Source organism: Hermetia illucens, chromosome 4, assembly GCF_905115235.1.
Source record: "Hermetia illucens chromosome 4, iHerIll2.2.curated.20191125, whole genome shotgun sequence".
In the NCBI taxonomy this organism is placed as follows: Eukaryota; Metazoa; Arthropoda; class Insecta; order Diptera; family Stratiomyidae; genus Hermetia; species Hermetia illucens.
Genome location: NC_051852.1, coordinates 5,264,275 through 5,282,120, shown reverse-complemented (window position 1 = coordinate 5,282,120; position 17,846 = coordinate 5,264,275). Strand labels below are relative to the sequence as shown.

At 44.5% G+C, this 17,846-nt stretch overlaps 1 protein-coding gene across 2 annotated transcripts in view; it reads left to right on the top strand.

Annotated features, from left to right (window-relative positions):
- The window catches only part of LOC119654509 (TWiK family of potassium channels protein 7), a 644,233-nt gene that overhangs the window by 346,220 nt on the left and 280,167 nt on the right, over positions 1–17,846 (top strand). Inside the window, exon 3 of one of the 2 annotated variants that reach the window (XM_038059946.1) lies at positions 8,168–8,199. The exons of the other annotated variant lie outside the window; for it this stretch is intronic. The gene's annotated coding sequence lies outside the window, so the exon portion shown is untranslated. The remainder of the gene's footprint in view (positions 1–8,167; positions 8,200–17,846) is intronic. 2 annotated transcript variants of the gene reach the window in all.

Below are 17,846 nucleotides of genomic sequence, written 5' to 3'. Positions count from 1 at the left end.
GAAGCACCAAGTAATTGACCAAAGAGTGCAGTCCTGGGCGGATGAGTGCATTCTAATAAACTGAAGTGTTTTGAGTAACTCAATTAATTTAAAACTTCCCACTTTCAAGTTTCATGACTGATAGAGGCAATGAAGGGTCCTGCGTTTGTGTAGTAGTAATAAAATTCCTTTATTGAAATTGTCTTGGAGATTTCATTAGGAATTTTAGTTTGAGGAGTCCATATTTGAGTGAAAATTTTTAAATCTAAAAATGGCGCCCAACGTGGGAAAATTCCAAGTGCATTTGAAAAAAAAACAAGAAACCACCTTGCTGGCAACACGAACTTTAGAAGTTCAAGGCAAAGTTTAGCGGGACCGGCTGATCGAGAGACAGCTGATGGGCAGAGGAGATCATTTTTGCTGTTGGTGAAAAAGGTTCAGATTTCGAACTTGCTGAAGTGAGTGTGATTTAACAGTTGTGCTGTAACGAACGTGGAGGAGGATTTTACCCGCAAGGAATCACACTTGGAAGTGAATCGAAATCGCTAGATTTTGTTGAGAGAAAACTTCATGGAGAGGTAAAGGACTGGTGAAATTCGGTGAACATTGTCCAGATGGATCGAGACCGCTAATTTTTTGTAAAAGCAGATATTTATTTCGGATCGCTAAGGAGGAGTTAGGTCGTCATCCTTTGTGAAGTCGAGCTCTCTGATTTCTAGGGGTATCACAATTGAAAAGAGAACCGGAATTTTTGCGCAACGGAGTCACATTGAACGGGAGGATTCCTTTTGGTTTTCCGCGATTTTCCTTTTTCAATTAAGGAGAACTTATCTAAAAAGATTGTAGCTCGGAGAATTTTCCATAGTTAATTGTTTCGTGCACTTTCCTCTGAATTTTTGTGGATTCGACAGTCTGAAAACTTACAAAGTTGGCCATATTTAAGGGACTCCGTGCACACTTAATAACTTGGGAATTTTATCGCATGGGTCAGGTAATCGAGTTGCCCGCGAGTAGCGTGTGCGTGAACAGTATTTCAAGAAAATTAAGAAATTTTCCTTTGGCATCGTGAGTGTAGTGTTCAGTGGACGCCAGTTCTCACCGTTCATCAGAACAGCCGTCACTTTTCCCGCAGTGCCAAAACCAGTGACCCATAGTTCACTTTCTTCTCCACGTATTTCTATTCAATGTTGCTATTATGGGGAATTGCAACATCAATAATTGACGCAGAGCGACCCGTCTAGTCAACTAACAGCATGTCAGGCTTGTTGTGTGGAGTATGGCGATCAGTTAGAACTTACCAGACCTAATACATGCTGCAAGCAGGACTATCAAATACTGATTACGACCACGCTGTGCTGAATGAGACACATGAATCCCTCCGCCTCAGCAAAGAGCTCTCCATTACACAGCCATCTGTTCGACAAATGGTTACCAAAGGCAATTCACGTGTTCACCATGCATTGCCTTTGACTTCCATTCATCGATCCGCTCTTCGTCCAACTTTACCCCACTCAGAGGATTGAAAAATCGATCCTTCAAATTAAGTGGCGTCAGCCCGCAATCCGCCTTACAAACGGCTTTGCCCTTTGCCGTTAAAAGAAGCGCATAGCGAGTCGACTTTCCAATGATGTTGTACCGCCGCGTCAACCACGCCCCTACCTCCGATGACACGAGGCTGGTTTATCCACTCCACGTCTTCGATGTGGAGGCCACCAATGCTATGTCCGGCATGCGGCTTGTGATGACCTTTGCCTTGGATTCGACACTTGTGTAATCCGAACCCATCCGAATATATTCGCAACAAACTTTTAAGTTGGTCGTCAGTCAGTACAAAAGTCATCTAAGTACATCAAGTATATCAGTTCGCACTAAGTACGTAAGTCATACTTTATTGCAAAACCATGCCCCCTAGCGTCATTCAGTAACCATAAGAGGGGGTTCAGTGTCATGCCAAACCAAAGGGGAATCCACGAATCCGCCCGGCAGATGCCCCTCCGTATATGGATAGGCTCTGAGGTATTGCAACCCTCAGATAAACGCATTGATAAAATGGTATGCCACCCTTCCATCATTGTCGCCAAAAACTTTATTAGTTTGGGGTTAATACGATACAGATATAGGACATCGATTAGCCAAGTATGTGGGATGCTGTCGAAAGCCTTGACACAATCGATATAGCAACTAAAGAGGTTTGTTTGGCTTCTAGTTGTTTGTCCTATAACTACCGAGTCAAAAATGAATTGCTCTTTGTAACCCTTTGACCCAACTTGGCAGCCTTTCTGCTCCTCGGACAGAATGTTGTTGGTCTCGGGATGCTCATCGACCCTTCTACTAATGATGGATGTTATGAATTTGTAGAAGATTGGTAAGCAAGTAATCAGTCTTGTGTCTGCGTGGACCTGCACCGTGTCCGATTTCGGAATCAACACCAACTTTTGCTTTTTCAACTGGGCAGGGAATATTCCTTCATTTAGGCACGCCTCAAAGATGTTGGCGAAATGGTCGGGCCACTGCCAGTTTCAAAGCTCGGTTAGGGAAACTATACAAACCTGGTCCCTTATTGTCATCGATCCTGCCACATATTTCCCGCAAGTCCTCCGCAGTTACTGGAGGTGTTATGCCCTCATTTAGTTGGACAACAGTTTGCCTTCCCTATTTTCGTGGTGAGGGAACAGAGTAGTAACAATCTGTTTCAGGAGGCGAGGACAGGTAATCTTCTTACTGCTGCCTACAATGTGCCGATGATCCACACCCTCCTTCCCTTTGTACAGTAGGCAATTTGGGTCAGCTCCGTAGTCCTTGCTGATATGGCCTTCCACTTTCCATCTCCTGTCATTTAGACTAGTGCACGCCTTTACAATGTGACTGAAACCAAGGCATCTAAAGCACCGTTTCAGCGTCACCTGTTTCCTAAGACGACAAATAACACAGTCAATTTTTACTCTCCCTGTTGCTAACAGTTTGAGTGCAGTCTCTATTGGTTGCCTGACGATGGCGGTTTGTGTCCCACCGTAGGATTTCCCCTGCGTTTTCACCGCTGACTCTTGTAGTCCGGCGAGTTCGACCTGCTTCTCCAACGCTTCACGAACCTCCTCCTTCGTCGTGATTTTATATATATATTTGCAGATAATAATGATCTCCGGCCTGCTAGCCCTTATGTCGGCTTCCTGTCCTAACAACTTTCTAATTTGGGTGAAGAATTTGGCCGCAGTTACATCCTTGGAGTTCTTAAGCTCCAGTACAAGTTTTCTCTTCTAGGACCGTCTAATGTGGCTGACATTGTCTTCCAAGTTAGTGAATTCGGGGTCTGCCTTCACCCTCCTAAGAATGTCGGCATATGACCCTTCACCTTGTTTGGAAATGATAATCACCCCCGGTGTTATCTTCTTCCGATCATTTCCTCTCCGTGATTTCACTTTCTTCTAGACTTCCGCAACCGTCTTTGAAGGTCCAGCCCCTTTTCCCGAGATCGCCACTGTAATAGTTTTGCTGGCGGGTTTAATAGTAGTTCTAATGTGCTCCGCCTTTTTGAAAGTTAAACCCTTTTTTCTTTTCCAGGTTTGCTGCCCTGTTGAGTCGTCCAGCGTTTCGCGCGGCTTCTTCCCCACTTTTGTATTTTGAATAGGCGTTACTTGAGTCGCGTGGTTCACATTTTTAATCGACGGCTTTCTCCCTCGTTCGTCCTGGGCCTTGTAGTACGTCAAACGGATGCCTCTTATCATAGCCCTTATATTCTGGTGAATGTTTCTGCGCTCCTTTATGAGCTCACACAGCTCCATGATCTTTTTACCCAGGGCAGTAAAGGCAGCTCCAGACTGATCGTTGCCTAAAACATCGTTCAGGTGATTTGCCGCCAAGGATTCGCCCTTATCGAAGACTCCCGCTACACACTTCCTACTGGGGATAGCGATAGCTTGTGACCATGTGGGAAGGGATCTGCAAAGAATTGAGCTCCTTTTGAAAGGGTACGTCAATGGAACCAGTTTCAGTCCCTCCCGTACGCCTGTAACATTACAGTAGCCAAGGTTTCCATTACTGAGGCACTGCGGTCGTTGGATATCGACGACCGGAAGCCCGTTTGCCCACTCCCAAAAACCGCCGGTACTAGGTTTCCGAAGCCCTGCACCGTAACATTATTCTGCTGGAGCTTGGTTAGATTTTCCTTCAAATTTTCAATTTTATCCACCTCTTTTTGCTGGGTGTCAATAGTCGCTCCTACCTGAAATTCGGAAACAAAGAAACAAAACCGGTTTTTTTAACGACAGCGTGGCTTTGTGCTCTCAATTTGTGGTATTCGTGAAACCGCACGGAACTGGCCATCAAATTGCCCCACTTCTTATTTGCACCCTTAATTTCTGAGAGCGTACAAGACACAATCCGAATAAGACGGAGTTATTACAAATTTTTTTGCCCAAAACTACTTTTATTAAAGCACTTTTACTCCCTTTTAGTCGATACCCACCTTAGCCTTATAGAGCTTAGACCACCAAGCTCTTGATCATTTTCCTACTCCCATAGTCTATTTGCAATTAACCATTTTCCAAAGCAATCCAAATAATCTGCATAATACGAAGATGAAAGAGGAGAGCTAAGATCCATGTATGTTGCCTCAAATTGAAGCAGGTCAAAGTGTCCATGCTTTGGAATCCGCCAACCAGGTTGAAAAGAAAATCGTCCGGAAAAGGTCGGAAAATGAATTACCAAAAGTTCTAGTTCCTGTGAGGCTCACCATTGGTTGGTTGGGTTTGTGCGCGGGAGTAACGTAGCTATTTTGTATGTCAAGGATTCAGGTAGACTAACGTCGCCAATTGTCCCTACAAGAAAATCACCAGGATAATTTCTGATAGGCAAATAGGCGGAGGTTCGCTAAACTTATGCGGGCGCAAGACTGACAAAAGGGGTTTCTAATTTGCAAGACTCAGTGAAGTTCTGGCCAATGAACAGCGGACCCCATCCTATCTTAACAACTCCGAATGCTCCTGGCAAAAATCTCTGCCCTTCTCGCCTGCGAAGATGATTACGAACCAGAACCTTGCTTGATCATCCGTGTGAGATTATCGAATAAGTAATTGCCGAGGATAAAATCAGCTGCCCAATAAACAGCTCCTTCGCATATAAATCTCCGGATCCAGACGACATAATGCCAGGAAGAGCAAGATAGAGTTATGCCATGAAGTTCTATTCCGTGAAGGATTTTCGGCCAATCAGCAGCTCTTCTGCTATGTTGAATGCTATAGAGCGCCTCCTGGCAATCCACTTAAGGATGATCATGGAGAACATACAGTTTTCCAAGACTCAGCATGTCTACCTCAAAAGCAAATCCGTTGGAAGCGCTCTTTACGAGAAAATTGATAGGCTTGAGCAGTCGCTACTCTACAGCGAACATTCAACAGTGTTAGTACCAAAGTCATCAAGGAGGGTCTTGCCAGAATACGACTGGAGGGGTGTTTTGCGTATTGGCTTGTCATCCATGTTAAGGACCAAGATAATTCAATCTGATCTGGGAGGTAACCACTTGACTAGAGCTATGAATAGAAGGAGGTTCCAGGTTGATGTTGATGAGTGAAATCGGCGGATAGTGGATGCAAGAGCACTTTTAAAATAAAATTGGGTCTTTGGCCGTAGATGGTTCTTTAGAGGTGCCCAACCATTAATCGTCTCAGCCTAAGAACCAAGCTTAACAGGATTCATGACTGCATAGCCCCAGTTGCACCCAGCTCTGCAGTCATGACCGGCAGATTCCGTTAAAGTTGCCTTGGTTTCCCCTTTGGTTGGCTACCAACGGCTCTCTTTCAGCACTAGTCTCGGATTCCTTTCCTCGTGCGTACGTTCGATGAGGCCAGCCTATTGGAATTTCCAGATTTTGGCTAGAGTCAATGATTGTATCTGATTTGCAAGTTATCTCCTTCATTTATGGGCCTGAACATTTTTCGGAGTACTTTTTTCTTAAAGATGTTGATCTGCTTTTCCGACATTTGCGTCAAGGTCCTTGACTCGCATCCATAGTGCAGTAGAGAACCAATTAATATCTTGTAGATGCGTAGTTTATTGTGTCTCTGTACTTTGCTTGACTTCGCTATGCGGATGAGTGCATCAAATACTTTCTGAGCAGCAATAATCTGGTCTGGTAAGAATATCCATGTCGTCTGCGTACGCCACCATTTGCGCGGACTTTACCAGTAACGTCCCTCTGGCATCAACTGAGTCCACCTTTCTGAGGACGGATTCGACCATCAAGTTAAAGAGGGCTCGCTCCTACCCTCATCATGTTGATTGAGTCCCGACTCTGTAAGAAATCTTTGTATCAGTTCATTTTTGATTTTTCACTGTCCTTCATTGTTAATCATTTTGGCTTTCATTAGTGGAACTAGTTTCGGTGGGATTTTTAGTTTTTCCACGTTTCAACCACTTGTTTAGCTGCGAATATCTGGTCCATTGTCGATCGTCCAGATCCGAAGCCACCTTGGTATTCCCCGATGATGTTGTCTGTATACTCTCTCAGTCATCAATCGATTATATTCGTCAGCACCTTGTAACACGCGCACAGCAACGAGATCGCCCTGTAGTTTTCGCTACGCAGGGGATCAACCTTTTTGTACACTGGGAAAATTACACTTTTCCTCCAGTCATCAGCCATTTATACCGTTATCCAGATCATCCGGAATGACAAAGGGGTGGAAATGTGTCATTGCTGAGTTCGAGAGGTCTTGAAAACATTGAACCCATCTTGATTTTGTTTGGGCCGTGTCGTTGATGGTTTGCCATTCCAATCTCTACTGGGAGGGGCCGCGCGGTTCAAGACCTATGGTCATCTGTTTCACTGTGCTAAAGGCTACTCGGATGACGCTCCTCTTCAAGCTGTCTTCAAGTGTTAAAATTTTGGTGTCATTGAAATTTCGTTGTCCTCGTCTGCAGATCCTTTTAGGGTATCACCTTAGTTTGTGATACTTGTCTTCTCTGGCTCGGGTTCGCCTTTCGATTAGTAGTCGATTCTTGTTAATGGCGTCCAATCCGGAGCTCGCTAGTATATTCTAAGCGGAATTACTGCCGATATTAAAAGCCTGTCGATGGCTAGACCTTGATCCGAGTCCGGAGCGAAACATACCCATTTTTATCGGCAGCCAAGCGACCAGCAAGACCTTCTATTCAGTGGCGACTTTCTCCAGGCTGATGGGGCAGTAGAGGAACACGCTTAACAATCTGGGCGGCACACTCAAGGTCACCCTCCTCTGGGTTCCCTGTCATAGGAACATAGAAGGGGATGAGCGAGCTGATGGACTGGCTAGGTGGGCTCCACTCTTGGCAGTCGCTCGGTGGGCACTGTCTGTATCCCGCTGGCGACTGTTAAGAGTGGAATCTACTCGCACTACTTAGTAGCCGCAGGCCTTAGACGGCAAAGGTCTACCACCTGCGCCAAGTCAAGGAGGATTTCGTTGGTGGGGTATAGGTGGACTATAACAAGACCCGATCGCGAGACTAATAGAAAGACATTAGGGATTTATACTTATTGGTGACATCCCCCAGGCTGGTGTTCAAAGTTACCTTCCTCTGGTTCTTCAGCCATAGGAACGGAGTGGGCCGACGGATTAGGTTGGTGAAGTTCTGCTCTTGACACACTTCCTTGGTGTGCACCGTCGTCATATCTCTGACTATAGTTGGCGAGGACTTATCACCTGTGTCAAATCGGAGAGGATTCGGCCCTCCAATAACGAAACTTCACGGCAACAGCTTTTAGACTAGATGCGTATAAATGCGTGCAGGATTACGATAGTCTGCATTAGGGCACTGGCCGATAAAGGACCAATCCGCTAAGTTGTTCAGCAGCGGAAAAACCCCCAGGCTCTTCCTTTGTGAGTTGTGAACTAGATCCAGCCTGCGGATACTAGTTAAACATTTCTTTGGAGACTTTAAAATGAACTTTGATTGCAGGGAACAATTCTGCTCTTCGTAAATGCTAGGGGCTGGCTTTGAAATCTCAGCGGAATTCTACATCACCTTCCCTTCCACACAGCATTTGTTGCCTTAGGAATTCAATGTACCAAAATGGCGCACTACAGCGCTAATTGGGCTCCTTGAAACGGCTACTAATACCTCTACCTCTCCTAGTTATTCTAAAAGAATTTGCATTTATTACCCAAATTTATTCAAACCTCCTTAAGCGCTTTACTCAACGGTCCTTTCTTTTCAGGACCTTCAACGCTCGCCGCAGGATTAATGCGGGTAAGTGATATAAGAATTTTTCAGCACTTTTGCAAAAAATAAAGAAAGTTATCTCTATTTGATATCAGAGTCTCGAAAACCTTTGAGACTTTTCTAGATAATTTATGAAAGGAGCAAAAATTTGCTTGTAACATTCCCTGGAATAATGAATTCGCCGGAGAGCGTTCATGGTGGCGTAGGATGCTTTCAAGGATGAATCGCGTTTATTTCTTGTCTTTTCTACTCCAATTTTGGCCGCTTTTCCTGGAATTTAGATAGTGGTTCATGCTTTTCAGATGCATTGCAATCTAAGGACCTGGAAAAAGTGGGTTTGATTGTGCTAATTTTTTCAGATTGGTCCAGTTTTAAAGGAGGTAAAAATTGCTTAGTAAACAAGCTTCAGCAGAAACTCAAAGTGATGTCCTTATCAGTAAAACTATATGCGTAACCCCCGTGCTAACTCCTTGTCAGCCTCTTTGCTACGAATGTAATTGCTTTTCCGGAAGATTTGATTAAAAAACTCCTGATTCACTTGAAAAGATTGAGCTTGTCATTGCATTCGTCAACATAAACATTTTCACATCTGGACACCTTGTCTCCATTTATATCCTGTTGTGCATATCCTTCGATCTCTCCCTAGCCTCAATCGTTGCTGGCTCTTGTATCTGAATCCTCTGTTCAGTATTCATTCAAAACTCACGCTTCACCTAGTGTCGAGGAGGTGAAAAAGGGGTCGAACAACTTCTGTAGAAAGAAAACGATGACAGAAAACAAAACAGGATATTCGGATAACTACCTACACAAAAGGTATCCTGTTTTTCTGTGAAAGAGTGAATCACGAAGATTATATGAAATCATGCCTGCAGAGATGATTGCGGATACTTGTACTGATTGCATGCTCGAATGTGCTTAAGGAGAAAAGAACTTTATGGATATTACACTTGTTCAATCTGGAGTAGTGGACAAGGAGCAGACAACTGTGATGAAAAGGAAGCTGATGGTGTTACAGAGAAAAATCAACGAATTGAAGCATCCACCTCCTCCATCCTCTGAAAGAAAGGACGATATTTGGACCAAATCAAATGCGAACATTTCAAGCAATTTAATACCAATTATCAGTTAAGGGTTGCAAAAATATCTGAAATTTTAAATCAAGAACTGAAACGAGGACTAAATGACCAAAATGAGGGGATGGAATCAAATTTTAAGGACTTTCCGTTGTATTGAGACTAGAATAGTACTTACCCCTACATGACTTTATGAGAAGTTTAGACCTTTTCTGCTGCACTTTTCTTTTCATTTTCTCGAAGGATGCACCCTTACAAGACCTTCACCGGGAGTGGAATTCTAGCTGGTTGACTTGATTAACACGACAGTCACCTCGATTCCTCGAGTCTACCGTTGAGCCAATACGAAGCATGCCTAGACCGTTGCTCAACGCTGAGGCATGCATCTGCCAAAGGTCCCTCCGAAGCTCTCTCTCTCTCTAAGCTCCAACAGCTTAAGTCGTCTCTCGGTAAACCAGTGAATCGTTCTCCAATAAATTGGAGGTCGTTACCATATTCGTACCAATACTTGATTTGTGTTCAGGACATCCCCTTACCAGCCCTTTATCATGGCCAACAAACTGTAGTGAATACAGCCATCCCGTGGAGGTTTCCCTTTGGCCATTTTTGTGTTGACTCAGCCGACAGGGCTACTACCCCGTTTGTCTTCTCGCCACCTTAGAGCACCCATCAATATAAACAGTGTAATAACCAGTAGCCAGTCTGGGCCTGCCTTAGCTAAAAATTTCATACCCGCCGAGTTTTGCATCTGAAGTCTTGGCCTATGTCGTCACCCCATCTCAGACAGGGTCTGCCATGCTCTCCTCCTTTTTTTCCACCATAACATCGTAATTAGTTCCAGTTTAAATGCGTTCCTGTGCATTAATACTGATAAGAAGGACGCGATCATCCGTGAATCTGACGACCTTAGCTACGTTAGTATTTATCTTTAATCTGAATTTGCCGATCTCCTTCCCAAAAACCAGAGCCTTTGGCCAAGATCTATTTTGTCGATTAGGAAGCAACCAGATACCATAGGCATAGCTGGGGTGTTTGGATAAAGAAGTTTTGGTCTAGTGAAAAGTTATTAAAGCGATCCTGCAACTTTACCAGTGCTAAAAACCGCGACTAACTTTAGAGTCTAATACGTCCGGTACGATATACACCGGGGACACCAGTTTGTCCCCGCCTTCCGCTAAAAGTCCGACTTCCTTCCATTGGTTTACGTATTAAATTGCGTTTACGTCACCAGCTTTCCTTTCTTGCGCTTTTCTTGATCTTTTTCTTTTTAGGGCTAGGGAGGTGTATTGCATTTACTCACAAAGTGCAAGAATCCTGTCTCAAACAAACTACCAACTACCTACTAGCACCCCCTGGAGCGTCCAAAACTCGGAATCGTTTGATACATTACCTCAGGGCAGGCCTATTAGTATAGGAGCTACCCCGGCATCACTTCTTTCCATCTCTCTCTTTTTCCTCTTAGGGATGCCTTGAGGGTAACGTGCCACTCGGCTCGACGTATCTTTGCTTTGCAGGATGACCTCAATTGTGGTGTCCGGTGATCCAAGATACTCTTCCATCGAAAGGTGATGGCCATGATGCTTCTACCTTTTGCATAAGGGAAAGGTGTACCTGGTATCATCCACCTCGTCCCTGTAATAAATACAGTTGGGTGACTGTGGTTTTCCGATTGTCTGCAGGTAAGATTAAAAATACCAGTGTCCACTGAGTAGCTGGGTCAGGTCATAGTCAAGCTGACCATGTTTTCGATTGAAGCACGGTCCCACATCTTTTATGAGATGCGCGGTCCATCTACGCTTCGATTCTCTTTCCTAAGATGCAACCCATCAGGCATCTCGAATCGTAGAAGGCTTTCCAGGATAGATCCCTGAGCCGCCAACGATATTGGCTACATTCAGCGCTGTCGTTCTCGCGTCTCGAGACGGTCCTTTAAGTAGACCCACAACATCTCCAAAAGGTAGCTTGGAGTGTGGAAACGATTTTTCAGTGCCTCAAGCCTGTCGCACCACCTCGCGTCTCTAAGGCGTCTCTAAGATCGTGGGTTACAAGGAGCACCACTCGCTGACAGTGGCGACTGTGTGCCTTAGCAAGTTTTAGTGCTTGGATCACCTCCTTAATGGCATCAATTGTAGATCGCCTCGCTCTAGAGCCATATTGTGTTGGCGGATAATCTCTCGCAGCACATGTCAGTCGTGACTTGATGAGCTTCTCAAGCAGCTTCCCCGTTGTGTCCAACATACTAAGCGGAGGATACGCTAGCGGCGTCTCTGGGTTGCCTTTAGCCTTACTTATCAGTATCAGCATCGCAGCCTTCGAACGGGAGGGGTGTGGACACCCGTTCTTAAACATGTGTTGAATGCGTCGAGTAGCAAGTCCAGCTTTTTTACACACGAATTTCAAGACTTAGCAGGTCCAGGTCCAGGTGCTTCTTGTCCTTCATGGACAGGATCGCCTCCTTTAGTTTCTTTGTAGTAAAGAGTGGACATTCCTCAGTCGACAGCGTCAGTTCGAAAGAGAGGGACGATTTCTCCCATCTTCGCTGCTTCCATCGCGATGAGCACCGATTTTTTTGGAAATAAGCTTGCTCCCGAGGCCCCATGTCTCTCTGTTAATATTGTCGATTAGTTCCTGCCAGTAGCGTGCTTTCTGCGTGTTGATTTTGTGGTGGCGTTATTCTTTCCCTCTCTTATATTTTACGGATGTAAGCTTCACATCGTCTTGGCCTTTTGCGTGCTGAGCAATTTGTCGAAGTCTGAGGCAGCCTGTTCGTAGGCTTGCCATTTCAACCATCAACTAGCGCACAGGTAATTCCCCTGGACGCAGTTTCCTTCTGATTACGATGGATTCCGATGGATTACAAGTTGCGGTGATAAGGCATAAAAGGGGTTCTTCTGTCTGCGATTGGGTCTTCTTGCTGATTTATCCCTCTTAAGAGAGCTCCGGATGTTCCACCCGGTAAGTGTTTGCCGGACGGCAGAACATTGGTAAGGGCTGCTTCGAAGGAAATGTACTGACGATCGCTGGCCTTGAAATATTTCAGTATCTTCCATCGTTGGATCGCTGACACTAAGGACTCCGTAACGAAGGTTATGTCAGGGATAGTGCCCTCGCAACCAAGGCGTCGGAATATTGGATTCCAACTGATATTTAGAATAATGAGTCCTGTTATGGCAGATATATCTAAAATCTGTGTGCGTCGAAAATTTAGTAGGGACATGCCCCATTTAAAAGCTCTGGTGTTAAACTCTCCTCTAGCTAGAATTCTTCCTTGCGTGTTTCTAATCTCACACTCCAAGGTGGCGAGCCTCTTTCGAAAAGTTTGTATAGATTAATTCGGTGTGAGGTAAACGCTGAAGAACATCATTTCCCCACAAAGAACCCAGGCATTTGTGATCATGGTGTTTGACATTCATTTTCTGCAATTCTTCCTTGAAGACCTGGTAACATTCAGAACCGGGAACATGAGCCACATCTTCCTTTTGCAGACCACGGTCCTTGCAGAGAAAACATCACTTTGCCGAACCAAACATCTTCGCTTTGTTCGCCAAGCTTGTAACACAAAATGCTTCTGTCCTGCTGCTTGCAAGCTCTTACTATATGTCTGTATGCCCAGCACTCAAAGCAGCCGGTTCCAACTGCCCCTGGCCTTATTTTGCAAATAATCCACCCGATCTTTATTTTCCTGCAATGGAAAAGTTGGCTGACTCTTTTCGTTGGGATAGTGACGATGGTCAATTTTTGCCCTCTAGAGTTAACAGACGTAGCTCCCAGCCTAAGGTTGCCCACATTTGGGTAATCCCTTTTTATCGTCTCCTCCACCTTTTCCGTATTAGTGAAATAATGCAGATCAGTTATTTCAAAGGTGACATGGGTTCTAGGCTAGAAACCCCGACTTTCGTGCCTTGAATGCTCTGGGCTGACTTATAGAAAGCAGTCTCTTTCACGGCCTTTGGCCCAAGCTTTACAAGTACGTCGCCAGTTCGAGTCCCCTGGATAGATTTAACATCTACCACAGTATCTTCTGGGTTGCATCCCTGGAGCTCCTTCTGGGATTGACCCCTCTCCATCTGCACATACAGATGCAGGCAAGGAGATCAATATTCAGGATGGCCGGTAGTATGAGTGAGGCGGGGAGCTGCCTAAATCGAAAGAAGATTGATATCCTTTCTAGGCGGTATCCCGAATTACTGATACCAAGGGACAACATGACAACAAGGTTTCACTTCGATAAGAAGTTTGAAACACGTTGGAGTAACAAGGCAAACTGGGAGAGCGTGGCTGCGACATACGGCTTAAACCAGGAACTGATTACTTGGTACACCGACGGATCCCTCACAGCAGAGGGAGCGAGTGCCGGTGTCATTGGTCCAACGAAAATGTACTTTGAGCCAATGGGCAGGTACACTAGCATATTCCAGGCGGAAATTTACGCCATAGACAAATGTGCCTCCTTTAACCTGCAAAGGAGCTACAGGGGGCAGAACATAGCTATTCTCACCGATAGCCAAGCAGCAATCAAGGCACTTAGGTCCAACCAGGTGAACTCTAAACTGGTATGGGAATGCCTTGAGAGACTGAATACACTCGGCTCGTCCAACAAGGTCTGGATACTTTGGGTTCCAGGCCATGCTGGGCTGGAAGGCAATGAGGCAGCGGATGAACTAGCCAAGAAGGGAGCAGGGATGCCTTTAGACGGGCCAGAACCCTTCTGTGGAATCGGAAATGGTTTCATGGCTATGAATCTAAGAAACGAAGAGAAACGGTTGAGGGAACTATATTGGGCGGGCCTACCAGGGATGGAGCAGTCCAGGGTGCTTATTGGGGGATACGAACCCATGCGCACAAAGGATTGCTTAAGTCTCACCAAAAAGAACCTCCGAATCATAGTGGGAATTCTCACTGGTCATTGTCGGCTGAACTATCACCTAGGGAAGCTAGGGATATCTACGGACACTGCCTGCAGGTTCTGTGAGGAGGAGGACGAAACCTCTATGCACGTCCTGGGATAGTGTCCGGCACTTGTGCAAAGTAGGTCGATACATCTGGGAGAACACTTAATACCAGATGCAAGGCTGAAACTTCTGGAAGTGGGGAACATACTAAAGGACGCGGTGCGACTTTCCCTTAACAGAATAATAATAATCTTCTGGGTTGGTGTTGTTGCGTTCTCAAAGAACTTCCGCGAAAGATCTCCCTTCGTTCGGCTTAATGAGAATGGTCTCTGACCGGGGTTTGCCCCTTCTCTTTTTCTTGAAAGCTAATGTCATAGTCGACTTCGACTTTGCTACAGTGGAACCACTGCTGTTGGTATTCAACTTAGGTTGTGTTGCTGAATTTTCTCCTGTTTTCGACGCGGTTTGGTCGGCTTGGTTCCCACCTCATGGAATGTTTCCTGGTGCGTCCTTTTCGCCACATCCCCACTGTTTTCCCTGAGTCTCCTTTTGTCGATTTTTTATCCCCCCTCTGGTGGGCTGAGGGCAGTTTGTTTTGCGGAACTAGAGGCTGCACTAGCGATGTTCTTTTTCCGGGAGCTGGAGGAGCTGAGGAGTTTTGGTGGTATGTAACAAGGTCCACCAATTCTCCCATATCCATTATGCCATTTTTGATATCTATGGAGATGATTCGCTGGACGATGGTAGCAGCTTTATTTTTCCTGATAGAGAAGGTAGGGAAGGTTCTGATAGGCAAAATTTAGCTCTCCTGGGTGACTGAGGTTTCCCGCTGCTAAGCTTGCCCTTTCTGTTTTCTGAAGGGATTAGAAAAAAGTTCCATTGACAGACTGGCTTTAGTCGGGTTTGCAGTCTCTCTCATTGGAGTGGCTTTACTCTCCTTTTGGGCTATCAATGAAGCCTTGTCTTGCCTTGATGTACTTTCGGAGATGCTGGCCCAAAAATCCAGCAGAGCCCACTTTTCACTGAGCCATATTCGGGTAATAGACAACTGCCCTGTACTTTTTCTGCTAGCTGCGGCGCGGAGGGGGGGGGACAGTCTTTTAGCTCACATTGAAACGACATATCTGATCCGTTGTTGAAGTTTATAAAGGTAATGCCCTGCCGAGTTATGTAATATTCATGCGATGGCTCCGAAATCCGGATATCCTTTCCTTTAATGAGAGCTGGTCAGCTGCCTGAAACTATACGTAAACAGCAAATATTGATCCGGGATTCGGACTCATCAGAAGCTTTTATTTCTACAGGACAACGTTTCAATTTTTTTTGGGATTATGTCGCGTAAACTGTCGATGGGATTCAAGCACCTGATTAAAACTGTAGCACCTGCGACTCATTATTAATTATGATCCTTATCGAAAACAAATCCGTGATATAAAAAGGGTAGTAACGTAATGCAAGTGCTTTGTAATGAACAAATAAAATAAAATAAAAAAAAAGGATTCATAATTGATCCGGAAATTGATAGCAGCAGGACGACAATGTTTTATTATAATCCCATTAAGTAATTCCAGTAACGCATTCCCATATCGGTATGCCCATCATAAGCAGATGATATTTCATTGCAAATTATTTGATAATTTGATCAGAGATAAAAAGGATAAGTCCAACATATCCCCGAATAAATTCAGAGAAAAAAATGAGACTCAATGGTGACATTAAAGCTTCCCGCCATGCATCCGTTTTCGATATAAAAATATTAAATTTAAATCCAATAATTCAAAATGATCCTACCATCAACAATTTGATGCACTTACTCTGCTCCTGTGGTTCCTCTTGGCTGGACTTTCCATCATCATTCGGGTTTTAATTTATTCGTATTGCAAAGGACCCGTTTAAAATATTGAGTATGAACGAGGAGGGTGAAGGAGAACCCGGAAGGCGTATGAGGTGTTGCATATTTTCGTTTGTGCACGCTAGTCCTTTGTGCATATTCGGAGAGTTGTCAGCGACAGAACATGATCAAAAATTCGTTTCCAATAACGATGAAAGGGAAAAATAGGATGCAACGTCATGATGAGTCCTTTGCTCTTCAAAGGGGCTTTAAAATCAAGGGAAAAGTTGCAAGGACTCTTTGGGACATACAAGCATCAGAGATACGTGCAATTCCTATCGGGAAGTACTAGCTAATCGAAAATAGCCTTTTTCGAGCTCACCCGGAGACATTTCAAATTTCAATTCCAGAATCCTTCAAAAGGATAACGTATTTTTATGCCTCCTTTTTATGCAATCTTTCACACTTTCTCAGAAACGCTACTCTATATTTAATATCGCACTTATGTCCGCAATGATTTGGAATTCAAATATTTCAATAAACATATCCTTTTTCCGTTCTCCTATATTTCTTTCGTTCGTTCCAACAAGGATGGCATCGTTGATCTTCTGATTTTATTAATAATTTCTAGCACTTTTACCGTCCTACGATGAAGCGGTCCCCACCATTTGTATTTATGTAGCCTTTCCTTTTCATCCCTCGCTTTCCTGTCTAGCATACAAGGATTAAGATCGACCCGGATCATCATAAAATTTTTAAGGATTCCAAGGAAAGTGGAATGTGTATCATATATTTATGACAAAAGGGTGTTAAAACTTGACAAGGGTAAGAAACGAATGATTGACCGAAATTCTGTTGTATTATAGTGAGGTGAAAAAAATACAGTTAAGGGGAAGGGAGGGGATGAGATTTCCATTCTGTACAGTATTGAGTCAACCTAAATTGGACTGAGAGGATGAAAGTTGGGGGAAAATTTTGTGGGAGGTTAGGGCAATGAACACATTTATTCCGGATGCAATTTTGTAAATTGCTCTCGACCTAATACCACAAATTTAAGTTCTGCCTATGTCATGGATGTTTATTTTTGTCATAGTGTTTGTCCCAATGTTGTAGGCTTATCGTTTGTACTGCATTACTTGTAATGATGATAAAACGGAAGTACATTGTCGTAGGGAATGGAGTGGATAGCGAATATATAAGGGCAGGAAATATAAAAAGTTTGATTGGAGTTGGGGAGAGAGAAATCAATGGTAGAATCGTCGAGCCGCGAAGTGCAGACAACAGTAATGAAATAAGTTGCTTACGAGTTTAAAGTCAACCTTCAGCAGAGTAGACCTTATGGTTAATACTAACAAGGCTTCCTGCTCCTAATTAAATTTTGTACATAAGCTCATAGTGTCTCTACGTGTGCTCCATCCCCCGTGATTAACAACAAGTTTTCATAGTGTTCTAACTTCTTGATGACCCGCCTTTGGATCTCATCTAGCTTGTTAATGTCTGCGTAGACTTCATCGTTTACCCCGTAGATTCTAATAGAATCCATAGTCACGATGACTATTTGCCCCTGTTGAGTGACGAGTTTCGCACACTAAATATCTGGGTGCAGTCGTAGATCTTTCTAACCGACATTGGCGACACTGTTTTTAGTTCGTACATGGAGATGAAAGTCCTGGGGGTTTTACGTGAGTACCTGCCGTGTAGGCATAATCCCACGGTCCTCTTCGGACACGGATTGAATTTGTGACCACAATCAGAGCCCCGCCATGCAAGCACAGCGGTCCTGGTTTATATTCAGTGCAGGCTCAGCATTCATACCAGTGGATGCGAGGCCTATCTAACACCTCTGCCGCAACTAAGGGGTACGGCACCCGAGTTGGA